Below are 16851 nucleotides of genomic sequence, written 5' to 3' on the forward strand. Positions count from 1 at the left end.
GTGTTCGAACCGTAATGCGCAAGAAATGGTACCGAAACCCCGTATTTACGTATCTGCCACTGTGCAGGAGAATCCGCATAGGTGTTCGAGTGCTCGAACCGTATTGCGCAAGAAATGGTATGTAAACCCCGTATTTACATATCTGCCACTGTGCAGGAGAATCCGTATAGGTGTTCGAGTGTTCGAACCGTAATGCGCAAGAAATGGTATGGAAACCCCGTATTTACATATCTGCCACTGTGCAGGAGAATCCGTATAGGTGTTCGAGTGTTCGAACCGTAATGCGCAAGAAATGGAACGGAAACCCCGTATTTACATATCTGCCACTGTGCAGGAGAATCCGTATAGGTGTTCGAGTGTTCGAACCGTAATGCGCAAGAAATGGTACCGAAACCCCGTATTTACATATCTGCCACTGTGCAGGAGAATCCGCATAGTTGTTCGAGTGTTCGAACCGTAACGCGCAAGAAATGGTATGTAAACCCCGTATTTACATATCTGGCACAGTGCAGGAGAATCCGTATAGGTGTTCGAGTGTTCGAACCGTAATGCGCAAGAAAATGGTACCGAAACCCCGTATTTACATATCTGCCACTGTGCAGGAGAATCCGCATAGGTGTTCGAGTGTTCGAACCGTAATGCGCAAGAAATGGTTCGTAAACCCCGTATTTACATATCTGCCACTGTACAGGAGAATCCGTATAGGTGTTCGAGTGTTCGAACCGTAATGCGCAAGAAATGGTACAGAAACCCCGTATTTACATATCTGCCACTGTGCAGGAGAATCCGCATAGGTGTTCGAGTGTTCGAACCGTAATGCGCAAGAAATGGTATGTAAACCCCGTATTTACATATCTGCCACTGTGCAGGAGAATCCGTATAGGTGTTCGAGTGTTCGAACCGTAATGCGCAAGAAATGGTACCGAAACCCCGTATTTACATATCTGCCACTGTGCAGGAGAATCCGTATAGGTGTTCGAGTGTTCGAACCGTAATGCGCAAGAAATGGTACCGAAACCCCGTATTTACTTATCTGCCACTGTGCAGGAGAATCCGTATAGGTGTTCGAGTGTTCGAACCGTAATGCGCAAGAAAATGGTATCGAAACCCCGTATTTACATATCTGCCACTGTGCAGGAGAATCCGCATAGGTGTTCGAGTGTTCGAACCGTATTGCGCAAGAAATGGTATGTAAACCCCGTATTTACAAATCTGCCACTGTGCAGGAGAATCCGTATAGGTGTTCGAGTGTTCGAACCGTAATGTGCAAGAAAAGGTATGTAAACCCCGTATTTACATATCTGCTACTGTGCAGGAGAATCCGTATAGGTGTTCGAGTGTTCAAACCGTAATGCGCAAGAAATGGTACGGAAACCCCGTATTTACATATCTGCCACTGTGCAGGAGAATCCGTATAGGTGTTCGAGTGTTCGAACCGTAATGCGCAAGAAATGGTACCGAAACCCCGTATTTACATATCTGCCACTGTGCAGGAGAATCCGCATAGTTGTTCGAGTGTTCGAACCGTAACACGCAAGAAATGGTATGTAAACCCCGTATTTACATATCTGGCACAGTGCAGGAGAATCCGTATAGGTGTTCGAGTGTTCGAACCGTAATGCGCAAGAAAATGGTACCGAAACCCCGTATTTACATATCTGCCACTGTGCAGGAGAATCCGCATAGGTGTTCGAGTGTTCGAACCGTAATGCGCAAGAAATGGTTCGTAAACCCCGTATTTACATATCTGCCACTGTACAGGAGAATCCGTATAGGTGTTCGACTGTTCGAACCGTAATGCGCAAGAAATGGTACAGAAACCCCGTATTTACATATCTGCCACTGTGCAGGAGAATCCGCATAGGTGTTCGAGTGTTCAAACCGTAATGCGCAAGAAATGGTATGTAAACCCCGTATTTACATATCTGCCACTGTGCAGGAGAATCCGTATAGGTGTTCGAGTGTTCGAACCGTAATGCGCAAGAAATGGTACCGAAACCCCGTATTTACATATCTGCCACTGTGCAGGAGAATCCGTATAGGTGTTCGAGTGTTCGAACCGTAATGCGCAAGAAAATGGTATCGAAACCCCGTATTTACATATCTGCCACTGTGCAGGAGAATCCGCATAGGTGTACGAGTGTTCGAACCGTATTGCGCAAGAAATGGTATGTAAACCCCGTATTTACAAATCTGCCACTGTGCAGGAGAATCCGTATAATTGTTCGAGTGTTCGAACCGTAATGCGCAAGAAATGGTACCGAAACCTCGTATTTACAAATCTGCCACTGTGCAGGAGAATCCGTATAGGTGTTCGAGTGTTCGAACCGTAATGCGCAAGAAATGGTACCGAAACCCCGTATTTACATATCTGCCTCTGTGCAGGGGAATCCGTATAGGTGTTCGAGTGTTCGAACCGTAATGCGCAAGAAATGGTACCGAAACCCCGTATTTACATTTCTGCCACTGTGCAGGAGAATCCGCATAGGTGTTCGAGTGCTCGAACCGTATTGCGCAAGAAATGGTATGTAAACCCCGTATTTACATATCTGCCACTGTGCAGGAGAATCCGCATAGTTGTTCGAGTGTTCGAACCGTAATGCGCAAGAAATGGTATGTAAACCCCGTATTTACATATCTGCCACTGTGCAGGAAAATCCGCATAGGTGTTCGAGTGTTCGAACCGTAATGCGCAAGAAATGGTATGTAAACCCCATATTTACATATCTGCCACTGTGCAGGAGAATCCGTATAGGTGTTCGAGTGTTCGAACCGTAATGCGCAAGAAATGGTACAGAAACCCCGTATTTACATATCTGCCACTGTGCAGGAGAATCCGCATAGGTGTTCGAGTGTTCGAACCGTAATGCGCAAGAAATGGTATGTAAACCCCGTATTTACATATCTGCCACTGTGCAGGAGAATCCGTATAGGTGTTCGAGTGTTCGAACCGTAATGCGCAAGAAATGGTACCGAAACCCCGTATTTACATATCTGCCACTGTGCAGGAGAATCCGTATAGGTGTTCGAGTGTTCGAACCGTAATGCGCAAGAAATGGTACCGAAACCCCGTATTTACATATCTGCCACTGTGCAGGAGAATCCGTATAGGTGTTCGAGTGTTCGAACCGTAATGCGCAAGAAATGGTACCGAAACCCCGTATTTATATTTCTGCCACTGTGCAGGAGAATCCGCATAGGTGTTCGAGTGCTCGAACCGTATTGCGCAAGAAATGGTATGTAAACCCCGTATTTACATATCTGCCACTGTGCAGGAGAATCCGTATAGGTGTTCGAGTGTTCGAACCGTAATGAGCAAGAAATGGTACGGAAACCCCGTATTTACATATCTGCCACTGTGCAGGAGAATCCGTATAGGTGTTCGAGTGTTCGAACCGTAATGCGCAAGAAATGGTACCGAAACCCCGTATTTACATATCTGCCACTGTGCAGGAGAATCCGCATAGTTGTTCGAGTGTTCGAACCGTAACGCGCAAGAAATGGTATGTAAACCCCGTATTTACATATCTGGCACAGTGCAGGAGAATCCGTATAGGTGTTCGAGTGTTCGAACCGTAATGCGCAAGAAAATGGTACCGAAACCCCGTATTTACATATCTGCCACTGTGCAGGAGAATCCGCATAGGTGTTCGAGTGTTCGAACCGTAATGCGCAAGAAATGGTTCGTAAACCCCGTATTTACATATCTGCCACTGTACAGGAGAATCCGTATAGGTGTTCGAGTGTTCGAACCGTAATGCGCAAGAAATGGTACAGAAACCCCGTATTTACATATCTGCCACTGTGCAGGAGAATCCGCATAGGTGTTCGAGTGTTCGAACCGTAATGCGCAAGAAATGGTATGTAAACCCCGTATTTACATATCTGCTACTGTGCAGGAGAATCCGTATAGGTGTTCGAGTGTTCGAACCGTAATGCGCAAGAAATGGTACCGAAACCCCGTATTTACATATCTGCCACTGTGCAGGAGAATCCGTATAGGTGTTCGAGTGTTCGAACCGTAATGCGCAAGAAATGGTACCGAAACCCCGTATTTACTTATCTGCCACTGTGCAGGAGAATCCGTATAGGTGTTCGAGTGTTCGAACCGTAATGCGCAAGAAAATGGTATCGAAACCCCGTATTTACATATCTGCCACTGTGCAGGAGAATCCGCATAGGTGTTCGAGTGTTCGAACCGTATTGCGCAAGAAATGGTATGTAAACCCCGTATTTACAAATCTGCCACTGTGCAGGAGAATCCGTATAATTGTTCGAGTGTTCGAACCGTAATGCGCAAGAAATGGTACCGAAACCTCGTATTTACAAATCTGCCACTGTGCAGGAGAATCCGTATAGGTGTTCGAGTGTTCGAACCGTAATGCGCAAGAAATGGTACCGAAACCCCGTATTTACATATCTGCCACTGTGCAGGAGAATCCGTATAGGTGTTCGAGTGTTCGAACCGTAATGCGCAAGAAATGGTACCGAAACCCCGTATTTACATTTCTGCCACTGTGCAGGAGAATCCGCATAGGTGTTCGAGTGCTCGAACCGTATTGCGCAAGAAATGGTATGTAAACCCCGTATTTACATATCTGCCACTGTGCAGGAGAATCCGCATAGTTGTTCGAGTGTTCGAACCGTAATGCGCAAGAAATGGTATGTAAACCCCGTATTTACATATCTGCCACTGTGCAGGAAAATCCGCATAGGTGTTCGAGTGTTCGAACCGTAATGCGCAAGAAATGGTATGTAAACCCCGTATTTACATATATGCCACTGTGCAGGAGAATCCGTATAGGTGTTCGAGTGTTCGAACCGTAATGCGCAAGAAATGGTACAGAAACCCCGTATTTACATATCTGCCACTGTGCAGGAGAATCCGCATAGGTGTTCGAGTGTTCGAACCGTAATGCGCAAGAAACGGTATGTAAACCCCGTATTTACATATCTGCCACTGTGCAGGAGAATCCGTATAGGTGTTCGAGTGTTCGAACCGTAATGCGCAAGAAATGGTACCGAAACCCCGTATTTACATATCTGCCACTGTGCAGGAGAATCCGTATAGGTGTTCGAGTGTTCGAATCGTAATGCGCAAGAAATGGTACCGAAACCCCGTATTTACTTATCTGCCACTGTGCAGGAGAATCCGTATAGGTGTTCCAGTGTTCGAACCGTAATGCGCAAGAAATGGTACCGAAACCCCGTATTTACATATCTGCCACTGTGCAGGAGAATCCGTATAGGTGTTCGAGTGTTCGAACCGTAATGCGCAAGAAATGGTACCGAAACCCCGTATTTACATATCTGCCACTGTGCAGGAGAATCCGTATAGGTGTTCGAGTGTTCGAACCGTAATGCGCAAGAAATGGTACCGAAACCCCGTATTTACATATCTGCCACTGTGCAGGGGAATCCGTATAGGTGTTCGAGTGTTCGAACCGTAATGCGCAAGAAATGGTACCGAAACCCCGTATTTACATTTCTGCCACTGTGCAGGAGAATCCGCATAGGTGTTCGAGTGCTCGAACCGTATTGCGCAAGAAATGTTATGTAAACCCCGTATTTACATATCTGCCACTGTGCAGGAGAATCCGCATAGTTGTTCGAGTGTTCGAACCGTAATGCGCAAGAAATGGTATGTAAACCCCGTATTTACATATCTGCCACTGTGCAGGAGAATCCGCATAGGTGTTCGAGTGTTCGAACCGTAATGCGCAAGAAATGGTATGTAAACCCCGTATTTACATATCTGCCACTGTGCAGGAGAATCCGTATAGGTGTTCGAGTGTTCGAACCGTAATGCGCAAGAAATGGTACAGAAACCCCGTATTTACATATCTGCCACTGTGTAGGAGAATCCGCATAGGTGTTCGAGTGTTCGAACCGTAATGCGCAAGAAATGGTATGTAAACCCCGTATTTACATATCTGCCACTGTGCAGGAGAATCCGTATAGGTGTTCGAGTGTTCGAACCGTAATGCGCAAGAAATGGTACCGAAACCCCGTATTTACATATCTGCCACTGTGCAGGAGAATCCGTATAGGTGTTCGAGTGTTCGAACCGTAATGCGCAAGAAATGGTACCAAAACCCCGTATTTACATATCTGCCACTGTGCAGGAGAATCCGTATAGGTGTTCGAGTGTTCGAACCGTAATGCGCAAGAAATGGTACCGAAACCCCGTATTTACATTTCTGCCACTGTGCAGGATAATCCGCATAGGTGTTCGAGTGCTCGAACCGTATTGCGCAAGAAATGGTATGTAAACCCCGTATTTACATATCTGCCACTGTGCAGGAGAATCCGTATAGGTGTTCGAGTGTTCGAACCGTAATGCGCAAGAAATGGTACGGAAACCCCGTATTTACATATCTGCCACTGTGCAGGAGAATCCGTATAGGTGTTCGAGTGTTCGAACCGTAACGCGCAAGAAATGGTACCGAAACCCCGTATTTACATATCTGCCACTGTGCAGGAGAATCCGCATAGTTGTTCGAGTGTTCGAACCGTAACGCGCAAGAAATGGTATGTAAACCCCGTATTTACATATCTGGCACAGTGCAGGAGAATCCGTATAGGTGTTCGAGTGTTCGAACCGTAATGCGCAAGAAAATGGTACCGAAACCCCGTATTTACATATCTGCCACTGTGCAGGAGAATCCGCATAGGTGTTCGAGTGTTCGAACCGTAATGCGCAAGAAATGGTTCGTAAACCCCGTATTTACATATCTGCCACTGTACAGGAGAATCCGTATAGGTGTTCGAGTGTTCGAACCGTAATGCGCAAGAAATGGTACAGAAACCCCGTATTTACATATCTGCCACTGTGCAGGAGAATCCGCATAGGTGTTCGAGTGTTCGAACCGTAATGCGCAAGAAATGGTATTTAAACCCCGTATTTACATATCTGCCACTGTGCAGGAGAATCCGTATAGGTGTTCGAGTGTTCGAACCGTAATGCGCAAGAAATGGTACCGAAACCCCGTATTTACATATCTGCCACTGTGCAGGAGAATCCGTATAGGTGTTCGAGTGTTCGAACCGTAATGCGCAAGAAATGGTACCGAAACCCCGTATTCACTTATCTGCCACTGTGCAGGAGAATCCGTATAGGTGTTCGAGTGTTCGAACCGTAATGCGCAAGAAAATGGTATCGAAACCCCGTATTTACATATCTGCCACGGTGCAGGAGAATCCGCATAGGTGTTCGAGTGTTCGAACCGTATTGCGCAAGAAATGGTATGTAAACCCCGTATTCACAAATCTGCCACTGTGCAGGAGAATCCGTATAATTGTTCGAGTGTTCGAACCGTAATGCGCAAGAAATGGTACCGAAACCTCGTATTTACAAATCTGCCACTGTGCAGGAGAATCCGTATAGGTGTTCGAGTGTTCGAACCGTAATGCGCAAGAAATGGTACCGAAACCCCGTATTTACATATCTGCCACTGTGCAGGAGAATCCGTATAGGTGTTCGAGTGTTCGAACCGTAATGCGCAAGAAATGGTACCGAAACCCCGTATTTACATTTCTGCCACTGTGTAGGAGAATCCGCATAGGTGTTCGAGTGCTCGAACCGTATTGCGCAAGAAATGGTATGTAAACCCCGTATTTACATATCTGCCACTGTGCAGGAGAATCCGCATAGTTGTTCGAGTGTTCGAACCGTAATGCGCAAGAAATGGTATGTAAACCCCGTATTTACATATCTGCCACTGTGCAGGAAAATCCGCATAGGTGTTCGAGTGTTCGAACCGTAATGCGCAAGAAATGGTATGTAAACCCCGTATTTACATATATGCCACTGTGCCGGAGAATCCGTATAGGTGTTCGAGTGTTCGAACCGTAATGCGCAAGAAATGGTACAGAAACCCCGTATTTACATATCTGCCACTGTGCAGGAGAATCCGCATAGGTGTTCGAGTGTTCGAACCGTAATGCGCAAGAAACGGTATGTAAACCCCGTATTTACATATCTGCCACTGTGCAGGAGAATCCGTATAGGTGTTCGAGTGTTCGAACCGTAATGCGCAAGAAATGGTACCGAAACCCCGTATTTACAAATCTGCCACTGTGCAGGAGAATCCGTATAGGTGTTCGAGTGTTCGAATCGTAATGCGCAAGAAATGGTACCGAAACCCCGTATTTACTTATCTGCCACTGTGCAGGAGAATCCGTATAGGTGTTCCAGTGTTCGAACCGTAATGCGCAAGAAATGGTACCGAAACCCCGTATTTACATATCTGCCACTGTGCAGGAGAATCCGTATAGGTGTTCGAGTGTTCGAACCGTAATGCGCAAGAAATGGTACGGAAACCCCGTATTTACATATCTGCCACTATGCAGGAGAATCCGTATAGGTGTTCGAGTGTTCGAACCGTAATGCGCAAGAAATGGTACCGAAACCCCGTATTTACATATCTGCCACTGTGCAGGAGAATCCTCATAGTTGTTCGAGTGTTCGAACCGTAACGCGCAAGAAATGGTATATAAACCCCGTATTTACATATCTGGCACAGTGCAGGAGAATCCGTATAGGTGTTCGAGTGTTCGAACCGTAATGCGCAAGAAAATGGTACCGAAACCCCGTATTTACATATCTGCCACTGTGCAGGAGAATCCGCATAGGTGTTCGAGTGTTCGAACCGTAATGCGCAAGAAATGGTTCGTAAACCCCGTATTTACATATCTGCCACTGTACAGGAGAATCCGTATAGGTGTTCGAGTGTTCGAACCGTAATGCGCAAGAAATGGTACAGAAACCCCGTATTTACATATCTGCCACTGTGCAGGAGAATCCGCATAGGTGTTCGAGTGTGCGAACCGTAATGCGCAAGAAATGGTATGTAAACCCCGTATTTACATATCTGCCACTGTGCAGGAGAATCCGTATAGGTGTTCGAGTGTTCGAACCGTAATGCGCAAGAAATGGTACCGAAACCCCGTATTTACATATCTGCCACTGTGCAGGAGAATCCGTATAGGTGTTCGAGTGTTCGAACCGTAATGCGCAAGAAATGGTACCGAAACCCCGTATTTACTTATCTGCCACTGTGCAGGAGAATCCGTATAGGTGTTCGAGTGTTCGAACCGTAATGCGCAAGAAATGGTACCGAAACCCCGTATTTACATTTCTGCCACTGTGCAGGAGAATCCGCATAGGTGTTCGAGTGCTCGAACCGTATTGCGCAAGAAATGGTATGTAAACCCCGTATTTACATATCTGCCACTGTGCAGGAGAATCCGCATAGGTGTTCGAGTGTTCGAACCGTAATGCGCAAGAAATGGTTCGTAAACCCCGTATTTACATATCTGCCACTGTACAGGAGAATCCGTATAGGTGTTCGAGTGTTCGAACCGTAATGCGCAAGAAATGGTACCGAATCCCCGTATTTACATTTCTGCCACTGTGCAGGATAATCCGCATAGGTGTTCGAGTGTTCGAACCGTAATGCGCAAGAAATGGTATGTAAACCCCGTATTTACATATCTGCCACTGTGCAGGAGAATCCGCATAGGTGTTCGAGTGTTCGAACCGTAATGCGCAAGAAATGGTTCGTAAACCCCGTATTTACATATCTGCCACTGTACAGGAGAATCCGTATAGGTGTTCGAGTGTTCGAACCGTAATGCGCAAGAAATGGTACAGAAACCCCGTATTTACATATCTGCCACTGTGCAGGAGAATCCGCATAGGTGTTCGAGTGTTCGAACCGTAATGCGCAAGAAACGGTATGTAAACCCCGTATTTACATATCTGCCACTGTGAAGGAGAATCCGTATAGGTGTTCGAGTGTTCGAACCGTAATGCGCAAGAAATGGTACCGAAACCCCGTATTTACAAATCTGCCACTGTGCAGGAGAATCCGTATAGGTGTTCGAGTGTTCGAATCGTAATGCGCAAGAAATGGTACCGAAACCCCGTATTTACTTATCTGCCACTGTGCAGGAGAATCCGTATAGGTGTTCCAGTGTTCGAACCGTAATGCGCAAGAAATGGTACCGAAACCCCGTATTTACATATCTGCCACTGTGCAGGAGAATCCGTATAGGTGTTCGAGTGTTCGAACCGTAATGCGCAAGAAATGGTACGGAAACCCCGTATTTACATATCTGCCACTATGCAGGAGAATCCGTATAGGTGTTCGAGTGTTCGAACCGTAATGCGCAAGAAATGGTACCGAAACCCCGTATTTACATATCTGCCACTGTGCAGGAGAATCCTCATAGTTGTTCGAGTGTTCGAACCGTAACGCGCAAGAAATGGTATATAAACCCCGTATTTACATATCTGGCACAGTGCAGGAGAATCCGTATAGGTGTTCGAGTGTTCGAACCGTAATGCGCAAGAAAATGGTACCGAAACCCCGTATTTACATATCTGCCACTGTGCAGGAGAATCCGCATAGGTGTTCGAGTGTTCGAACCGTAATGCGCAAGAAATGGTTCGTAAACCCCGTATTTACATATCTGCCACTGTACAGGAGAATCCGTATAGGTGTTCGAGTGTTCGAACCGTAATGCGCAAGAAATGGTACAGAAACCCCGTATTTACATATCTGCCACTGTGCAGGAGAATCTGCATAGGTGTTCGAGTGTGCGAACCGTAATGCGCAAGAAATGGTATGTAAACCCCGTATTTACATATCTGCCACTGTGCAGGAGAATCCGTATAGGTGTTCGAGTGTTCGAACCGTAATGCGCAAGAAATGGTACCGAAACCCCGTATTTACATATCTGCCACTGTGCAGGAGAATCCGTATAGGTGTTCGAGTGTTCGAACCGTAATGCGCAAGAAATGGTACCGAAACCCCGTATTTACTTATCTGCCACTGTGCAGGAGAATCCGTATAGGTGTTCGAGTGTTCGAACCGTAATGCGCAAGAAATGGTACCGAAACCCCGTATTTACATTTCTGCCACTGTGCAGGAGAATCCGCATAGGTGTTCGAGTGCTCGAACCGTATTGCGCAAGAAATGGTATGTAAACCCCGTATTTACATATCTGCCACTGTGCAGGAGAATCCGCATAGGTGTTCGAGTGTTCGAACCGTAATGCGCAAGAAATGGTTCGTAAACCCCGTATTTACATATCTGCCACTGTACAGGAGAATCCGTATAGGTGTTCGAGTGTTCGAACCGTAATGCGCAAGAAATGGTACAGAAACCCCGTATTTACATATCTGCCACTGTGCAGGAGAATCCGCATAGGTGTTCGAGTGTTCGAACCGTAATGCGCAAGAAATGGTACAGAAACCCCGTATTTACATATCTGCCACTGTGCAGGAGAATCCGCATAGGTGTTCGAGTGTTCGAACCGTATTGCGCAAGAAATGGTATGTAAACCCCGTATTTACAAATCTGCCACTGTGCAGGAGAGTCCGTATAATTGTTCGAGTGTTCGAACCGTAATGCGCAAGAAATGGTACCGAAACCTCGTATTTACAAATCTGCCACTGTGCAGGAGAATCCGTATAGGTGTTCGAGTGTTCGAACCGTAATGCGCAAGAAATGGTACAGAAACCCCGTATTTACATATCTGCCACTGTGTAGGAGAATCCGCATAGGTGTTCGAGTGTTCGAACCGTAATGCGCAAGAAATGGTATGTAAACCCCGTATTTACATATCTGCCACTGTGCAGGAGAATCCGTATAGGTGTTCGAGTGTTCGAACCGTAATGCGCAAGAAATGGTACCGAAACCCCGTATTTACATATCTGCCACTGTGCAGGAGAATCCGTATAGGTGTTCGAGTGTTCGAACCGTAATGCGCAAGAAATGGTACCAAAACCCCGTATTTACATATCTGCCACTGTGCAGGAGAATCCGTATAGGTGTTCGAGTGTTCGAACCGTAATGCGCAAGAAATGGTACCGAAACCCCGTATTTACATTTCTGCCACTGTGCAGGATAATCCGCATAGGTGTTCGAGTGCTCGAACCGTATTGCGCAAGAAATGGTATGTAAACCCCGTATTTACATATCTGCCACTGTGCAGGAGAATCCGTATAGGTGTTCGAGTGTTCGAACCGTAATGCGCAAGAAATGGTACGGAAACCCCGTATTTACATATCTGCCACTGTGCAGGAGAATCCGTATAGGTGTTCGAGTGTTCGAACCGTAACGCGCAAGAAATGGTACCGAAACCCCGTATTTACATATCTGCCACTGTGCAGGAGAATCCGCATAGTTGTTCGAGTGTTCGAACCGTAACGCGCAAGAAATGGTATGTAAACCCCGTATTTACATATCTGGCACAGTGCAGGAGAATCCGTATAGGTGTTCGAGTGTTCGAACCGTAATGCGCAAGAAAATGGTACCGAAACCCCGTATTTACATATCTGCCACTGTGCAGGAGAATCCGCATAGGTGTTCGAGTGTTCGAACCGTAATGCGCAAGAAATGGTTCGTAAACCCCGTATTTACATATCTGCCACTGTACAGGAGAATCCGTATAGGTGTTCGAGTGTTCGAACCGTAATGCGCAAGAAATGGTACAGAAACCCCGTATTTACATATCTGCCACTGTGCAGGAGAATCCGCATAGGTGTTCGAGTGTTCGAACCGTAATGCGCAAGAAATGGTATTTAAACCCCGTATTTACATATCTGCCACTGTGCAGGAGAATCCGTATAGGTGTTCGAGTGTTCGAACCGTAATGCGCAAGAAATGGTACCGAAACCCCGTATTTACATATCTGCCACTGTGCAGGAGAATCCGTATAGGTGTTCGAGTGTTCGAACCGTAATGCGCAAGAAATGGTACCGAAACCCCGTATTCACTTATCTGCCACTGTGCAGGAGAATCCGTATAGGTGTTCGAGTGTTCGAACCGTAATGCGCAAGAAAATGGTATCGAAACCCCGTATTTACATATCTGCCACGGTGCAGGAGAATCCGCATAGGTGTTCGAGTGTTCGAACCGTATTGCGCAAGAAATGGTATGTAAACCCCGTATTCACAAATCTGCCACTGTGCAGGAGAATCCGTATAATTGTTCGAGTGTTCGAACCGTAATGCGCAAGAAATGGTACCGAAACCTCGTATTTACAAATCTGCCACTGTGCAGGAGAATCCGTATAGGTGTTCGAGTGTTCGAACCGTAATGCGCAAGAAATGGTACCGAAACCCCGTATTTACATATCTGCCACTGTGCAGGAGAATCCGTATAGGTGTTCGAGTGTTCGAACCGTAATGCGCAAGAAATGGTACCGAAACCCCGTATTTACATTTCTGCCACTGTGTAGGAGAATCCGCATAGGTGTTCGAGTGCTCGAACCGTATTGCGCAAGAAATGGTATGTAAACCCCGTATTTACATATCTGCCACTGTGCAGGAGAATCCGCATAGTTGTTCGAGTGTTCGAACCGTAATGCGCAAGAAATGGTATGTAAACCCCGTATTTACATATCTGCCACTGTGCAGGAAAATCCGCATAGGTGTTCGAGTGTTCGAACCGTAATGCGCAAGAAATGGTATGTAAACCCCGTATTTACATATATGCCACTGTGCCGGAGAATCCGTATAGGTGTTCGAGTGTTCGAACCGTAATGCGCAAGAAATGGTACAGAAACCCCGTATTTACATATCTGCCACTGTGCAGGAGAATCCGCATAGGTGTTCGAGTGTTCGAACCGTAATGCGCAAGAAACGGTATGTAAACCCCGTATTTACATATCTGCCACTGTGCAGGAGAATCCGTATAGGTGTTCGAGTGTTCGAACCGTAATGCGCAAGAAATGGTACCGAAACCCCGTATTTACAAATCTGCCACTGTGCAGGAGAATCCGTATAGGTGTTCGAGTGTTCGAATCGTAATGCGCAAGAAATGGTACCGAAACCCCGTATTTACTTATCTGCCACTGTGCAGGAGAATCCGTATAGGTGTTCCAGTGTTCGAACCGTAATGCGCAAGAAATGGTACCGAAACCCCGTATTTACATATCTGCCACTGTGCAGGAGAATCCGTATAGGTGTTCGAGTGTTCGAACCGTAATGCGCAAGAAATGGTACGGAAACCCCGTATTTACATATCTGCCACTATGCAGGAGAATCCGTATAGGTGTTCGAGTGTTCGAACCGTAATGCGCAAGAAATGGTACCGAAACCCCGTATTTACATATCTGCCACTGTGCAGGAGAATCCTCATAGTTGTTCGAGTGTTCGAACCGTAACGCGCAAGAAATGGTATATAAACCCCGTATTTACATATCTGGCACAGTGCAGGAGAATCCGTATAGGTGTTCGAGTGTTCGAACCGTAATGCGCAAGAAAATGGTACCGAAACCCCGTATTTACATATCTGCCACTGTGCAGGAGAATCCGCATAGGTGTTCGAGTGTTCGAACCGTAATGCGCAAGAAATGGTTCGTAAACCCCGTATTTACATATCTGCCACTGTACAGGAGAATCCGTATAGGTGTTCGAGTGTTCGAACCGTAATGCGCAAGAAATGGTACAGAAACCCCGTATTTACATATCTGCCACTGTGCAGGAGAATCCGCATAGGTGTTCGAGTGTGCGAACCGTAATGCGCAAGAAATGGTATGTAAACCCCGTATTTACATATCTGCCACTGTGCAGGAGAATCCGTATAGGTGTTCGAGTGTTCGAACCGTAATGCGCAAGAAATGGTACCGAAACCCCGTATTTACATATCTGCCACTGTGCAGGAGAATCCGTATAGGTGTTCGAGTGTTCGAACCGTAATGCGCAAGAAATGGTACCGAAACCCCGTATTTACTTATCTGCCACTGTGCAGGAGAATCCGTATAGGTGTTCGAGTGTTCGAACCGTAATGCGCAAGAAATGGTACCGAAACCCCGTATTTACATTTCTGCCACTGTGCAGGAGAATCCGCATAGGTGTTCGAGTGCTCGAACCGTATTGCGCAAGAAATGGTATGTAAACCCCGTATTTACATATCTGCCACTGTGCAGGAGAATCCGCATAGGTGTTCGAGTGTTCGAACCGTAATGCGCAAGAAATGGTTCGTAAGCCCCGTATTTACATATCTGCCACTGTACAGGAGAATCCGTATAGGTGTTCGAGTGTTCGAACCGTAATGCGCAAGAAATGGTACCGAATCCCCGTATTTACATTTCTGCCACTGTGCAGGATAATCCGCATAGGTGTTCGAGTGTTCGAACCGTAATGCGCAAGAAATGGTATGTAAACCCCGTATTTACATATCTGCCACTGTGCAGGAGAATCCGCATAGGTGTTCGAGTGTTCGAACCGTAATGCGCAAGAAATGGTTCGTAAACCCCGTATTTACATATCTGCCACTGTACAGGAGAATCCGTATAGGTGTTCGAGTGTTCGAACCGTAATGCGCAAGAAATGGTACAGAAACCCCGTATTTACATATCTGCCACTGTGCAGGAGAATCCGCATAGGTGTTCGAGTGTTCGAACCGTAATGCGCAAGAAACGGTATGTAAACCCCGTATTTACATATCTGCCACTGTGAAGGAGAATCCGTATAGGTGTTCGAGTGTTCGAACCGTAATGCGCAAGAAATGGTACCGAAACCCCGTATTTACAAATCTGCCACTGTGCAGGAGAATCCGTATAGGTGTTCGAGTGTTCGAATCGTAATGCGCAAGAAATGGTACCGAAACCCCGTATTTACTTATCTGCCACTGTGCAGGAGAATCCGTATAGGTGTTCCAGTGTTCGAACCGTAATGCGCAAGAAATGGTACCGAAACCCCGTATTTACATATCTGCCACTGTGCAGGAGAATCCGTATAGGTGTTCGAGTGTTCGAACCGTAATGCGCAAGAAATGGTACGGAAACCCCGTATTTACATATCTGCCACTATGCAGGAGAATCCGTATAGGTGTTCGAGTGTTCGAACCGTAATGCGCAAGAAATGGTACCGAAACCCCGTATTTACATATCTGCCACTGTGCAGGAGAATCCTCATAGTTGTTCGAGTGTTCGAACCGTAACGCGCAAGAAATGGTATATAAACCCCGTATTTACATATCTGGCACAGTGCAGGAGAATCCGTATAGGTGTTCGAGTGTTCGAACCGTAATGCGCAAGAAAATGGTACCGAAACCCCGTATTTACATATCTGCCACTGTGCAGGAGAATCCGCATAGGTGTTCGAGTGTTCGAACCGTAATGCGCAAGAAATGGTTCGTAAACCCCGTATTTACATATCTGCCACTGTACAGGAGAATCCGTATAGGTGTTCGAGTGTTCGAACCGTAATGCGCAAGAAATGGTACAGAAACCCCGTATTTACATATCTGCCACTGTGCAGGAGAATCTGCATAGGTGTTCGAGTGTGCGAACCGTAATGCGCAAGAAATGGTATGTAAACCCCGTATTTACATATCTGCCACTGTGCAGGAGAATCCGTATAGGTGTTCGAGTGTTCGAACCGTAATGCGCAAGAAATGGTACCGAAACCCCGTATTTACATATCTGCCACTGTGCAGGAGAATCCGTATAGGTGTTCGAGTGTTCGAACCGTAATGCGCAAGAAATGGTACCGAAACCCCGTATTTACTTATCTGCCACTGTGCAGGAGAATCCGTATAGGTGTTCGAGTGTTCGAACCGTAATGCGCAAGAAATGGTACCGAAACCCCGTATTTACATTTCTGCCACTGTGCAGGAGAATCCGCATAGGTGTTCGAGTGCTCGAACCGTATTGCGCAAGAAATGGTATGTAAACCCCGTATTTACATATCTGCCACTGTGCAGGAGAATCCGCATAGGTGTTCGAGTGTTCGAACCGTAATGCGCAAGAAATGGTTCGTAAACCCCGTATTTACATATCTGCCACTGTACAGGAGAATCCGTATAGGTGTTCGAGTGTTCGAACCGTAAT

Source organism: Camellia sinensis, chromosome 11 (assembly GCF_055761805.1).
Source record: "Camellia sinensis isolate YWXY chromosome 11, ASM5576180v1, whole genome shotgun sequence".
NCBI lineage: Eukaryota > Viridiplantae > Streptophyta > Magnoliopsida > Ericales > Theaceae > Camellia > Camellia sinensis.